Source organism: Simochromis diagramma, unplaced genomic scaffold, assembly GCF_900408965.1.
Source record: "Simochromis diagramma unplaced genomic scaffold, fSimDia1.1 OVJJ01000685.1, whole genome shotgun sequence".
Classification (NCBI taxonomy): Eukaryota; Metazoa; Chordata; class Actinopteri; order Cichliformes; family Cichlidae; genus Simochromis; species Simochromis diagramma.
Window position 1 is genome coordinate 14360689 of NW_024387477.1, and position 4670 is coordinate 14365358.

Consider the following 4670-nt stretch of genomic DNA (forward strand, 5'->3'; position numbering starts at 1 on the left):
TTGTTACCCTCTTTCATTCAGCTCTCTTGTTACCTCAAGCGTATGAATAGTCCAATCCTTTACTTTAGTCTTTGTCTTGCTGTCTGTTGATCTTCCTTTGCAGTCACCATTGTGTACTCCTGCATGACTTTTTGACTTTGCTACTTTGTTTATGAGTTGTGTACTTCCCTTATCATCTCATGTGTATAAATAGTCCGGTCCTTCTCCTTAGTCTATGTCCTGGTGACTCTTAATTTTCCTGCGTGTTCGCCATAGATTTAAATTTTGGTATATCAGCTTAAACAAATGGCTTTTGGTCTGCCTCCTGTTATCCTGCCTCAGTCCTCACCAGTCCTACAATCCAAATTCATAACAGTGAAGTGAAACCACACTCGTGATTGACAACTTATTAACTGATTAGGATACCTGGATAATCCTCCTTTGTGAAATTTAGAATGACCAAAATTTACAAAATGAAATTAATATTTTATTCAGTGTGGCCTGAAATGAGTGACTGAGCCCACGAAATTCTCGGGAAATAAGGCCATTTTCCCAGAACTGTTCAACCATATATATGGCCACCTGGTGGCCGTCAAAAAGTTTAATGTCAGTTTAAGAAATTTCCTTACTGGCTTTGCTTTTCAGATCAGGAGGTAATGTCCATCTTTTATATTGGGTCTGATTGAACCATGAACCTTGGCTCAGACACATAAAAAGGGTGTTAGCAGCACCCAAATATTTTGGGGTATTGTTGGTTTTTTTGGACAAAAAAATTGATTTCAAAGAAGAATTTGGCTTTTAAACTTGGAGATCTTCATGCGCTTCACATTAGGTTAGTTCACCACAAAGATTAGTTCCTAAATCTAAATTGCATAAAATGTTGTTAGCTGCAGTCCTTCGATGATGTCATTCAAAGGTGACACTGCTATTGAATCATCTTTAGGTTGAAAAGTAGCATGGTGGGTAGATGCAGTGCCTACATTAATCATTTGAGATGACAGCAGCACTCCAGTTAACAAGGTAAAAAGAACTAGGCGGTGGGTTCAGACCAACCAGACAGAGCTAATGGAGGAGCAACAGAGAATGACAGCGGTCGGCTTGGGCCGGCATGGAGATGCCAGATATGGAGAGATGATGAGGAGGGAAGCCATTAGAAATGAAATTAACAAAGGAGGGAGGGGTGGGCGGGGAGCAGGAGGAAGGAGCGATGCTGTAGAGCGGCTCTGCCTGGGACAGTGCGTGACGCTTCCTTGTTTTTTCTAGTCAGTCGACTGAAAGCAACAACTGTCAGCTGAGCACAATCCCGAACAACAACGAAGACAGAAACACTGGCATAGAAAAGATGGTTTCACACTCTGTGGCGGCACTGCATGTTAAAACCATCTGATCTGACCTTCGTCACCAGCTTCATCTCTCTCTCTCAGACTATCAACGTGACCGTGGAGCTTCAAACAGCCTCTTCTTCCTGTCAGTGAGACCAGTACAGGGCCAGGCTGTTGCTCGGTGCTAAAAACAGCCGTGCCACTCAGGAAGATCAAACTATCCAATGGGTATGCACTCCTGTGCTGTTGCTAGGCCCCTCTCTCTTTCGCTCTCTCTCCTCTCTCAACTCCCCCCTTCTCTGGAGGACATAACACAGAAAAATGGCTGAATAATAAATTCTAACTCAATAAACGAGGAGACAGCAGCTGCACTCAGACAGAAAGCCCCTTGTCCGAGTCTCACTTTTTCACTGAGGGAAAGCTGGTGGACAAACATGCATAGATCAACACGAATGCACGCGCACGAGTGGAGCAACAGTGTATTCTGGATTTTAGCATAATTGGCCATTGAGAGATGTAGCTCCTCTAAAATGCACCACGTTTCAGACTGTTTTTACACAGCGTGCGAGCAGCGCTAGTGTTGTGATTCTGTGGTAGAGGAGCGAGAGGGGGTGAGGAAAGCAGCGGCAGAGATGCTGGAGCAGTACAACCGACTAGCCCACATCAGAGGTGGTGGAGGAACAGAGAGCATCAGCTGAGCCGCTTTACGAGAAATTATGCCTGGTCCGAGCGGAAACAATAAATATCTGGAAAACCAGATGTCATTCCCTGGTTTATCTAGCTACAAATAAACACAGAATCTGTATTTAGTTATTAAGACTCATGCCTGGTTATACCAGTTATACCATGGCCAAAAAAAATCTGGCTGAAAGGTTTATGACCCAGACAGTAACCAGACACATGTTTTTTCACCTCTAAATCAATATGGTAACATTAAACTATAAGTTTTTTTTTTTTTAAAAGACAGTATTTTACATGGAGACAGTAAAACGGCTAATTAGCTAATGTGCCTATTTGGGGGGTGATATTTGAGGCAGCCAAATGATACATAGTAATTCATAATCAGAAATAATAATAAAAAAAACCTTTACTTTGTGATTTTCAGTTTAAAATATAAAGCTACTATCAAATGTCACCAGACATAACAGAGCTTTTATTGTGAAAATCACAGGCTACACCTAAAATTGAATGAAAGAGGTATAACGCCACATTATACGAAAAAATTCAGCTCTTGCTACTTTAAACTTTGATATTAGTTCAAGAAAAGCCAAAAAAGTATCCAAGTAAAAAAACCAAAAAACCCAATAACACACAAACTGTTTTTGTTTTTTGATATTAAAGCAAGAATTGCAACTATATTAAAATATATTAACCCTGACATCTGAGCCACAGAGGAAATCACTAGTGCAAGATTATAGTTTTGCAGCTGATGACAATTTCTATTAATTAAAACAATTCTGATATTAATACTGAATGATATTTTATAAATACACAGGTATAAAATTGCACAGCTATGATAAAAAGTGTAAATGCTGGGGTTTTTATTAAAAAACGATCTATCCTTCACAAACTACCACATCTTTCACAAGCAATTCAATGTGAAGACACCGCCTGACTGCACTACTGTCTGTTCATGCTACTCTGCTGCATGTGCTGCAAACACTAATAAGACTATTTCTAAATTACTCCAAGCATATTTTTCTATTATGTTCTTGGGAAAGAATTATCATAAAGTTAAAAGTTATCATATAAAATGGCGCATGTAGGAAAAGATAAATATGGTGTCTCTAATACATCTGTAATCGCGCAACATCAGCCAAGAAGCTGACAGACAGACAGATATGCAGAATGTATCAGCTGGGCTCTAATCTATTACAGGTATGGAAATGATTGTCAGCAGTTCCTCTTTATCATACAGTAGACTATCTAAACTACAGGGTGTTTCACTATCACAGGTTTTTCCCGGCTTCCCAGGCCTTTTGGAGACTAACTAATGTTAAGTACAAATAGATAAGAAACTGAGCCAGTGTTACTTCACTTAACAGAATATTTTTGGCATTTGTGAAATAAAAATATATTTTAGTCTTGAGTAAATGAAACTGCCACTCAGAATAACTGGTTAAAAATATTCTGTATCACAGTCTCGGTGGTTTTCCTTTTTGGGGGAAAGGCCAAAATCCTTTTGGTGGGCCTGAATTTTCTTTCTTACATATATATATATATATATATATATATATATATATATATATATATACCTGAACAGGGTTTTTTTGTACCTCAAAATAGGCCTTTGGCCACAACTTGTCACAAACAGTGAAAGGAAAGAGTCTTTGTTACCTTACTTACATTAAGTTATGCACTATGCTGTTATTTCCGGCAATTCGATAGACGAAAACGTACTTTACAGTTAAGTAAATAACTCCCAACTTAAATAGCTCAAAAGAATTTTATTACAGTCTTGGTGATTTTCCCCTTAGGGGGAGGCCAGACGCTCTTTACAGGCAGTAAACCCCTGATGACGTGTTCTTATCTTAGCTAAATGGTGACAAAATAAAATATGTCATTTACAGCTGTTTTTCTCATGAATTAAAAAAGCCATTGTGGGACGTGAAAAGAACACACTTTTCCTTCATTATACAATTTTTTAAAAAACTACAGAAAATGTTACTAAGACTTGAAATAACACACATCCCTATACTTTCCAGGCCCAGAATCACAGAGATTTACACTATAAAGATAAAATTAGAATATATTGTTAAGTAAAGTTATGACCAACTGACATAGTTTAATAGGTTTAAGGGGTGGACCACGCAAATCCTAACGTATCGCTACGTGATGTGTTTTTCCTGCTAAAGACGAGCAAACTCATTTGAAACACTGCACAAAATCCTGGTTTGTGTGTACGTCAGGATGTGTTTATATGTCATTCAGCTATATAATACTTCACAGAGCCAAAAGCCATTGACTAGCTTGACATGAAGCACAATGAATGTGTGGAAACAAACAAGCTGTATTAGAGCAGCGTGTCTGTAGCACAGTTACCTTGAGCGAATCAAAGCAGGCGATGACTCGGCCGTTCTCCACATGGCAGCTCCGTGAGGGATGTGCAAACTTACACTCAGCGTCAGACCGCGAGCAGGTGCCTCTCTGAAACTCACGACACACTTCCAAGGTCAGCCATTTGGTGTCTCGTCCCATGGTCATGCTGACAGCCATCAGAGACGCTCGCAGACGCTGTGCAGCGGCGGTGGGCAAACTGACGGAAAACTGTCTGATGAGCAAGGGTGACTAATGGTGATTCAAGACAAAAAAATCCCCCAGCACAACACAGAGGAAACAGAAGCAAAAATTTTCGGTTTCCTCAGTGCA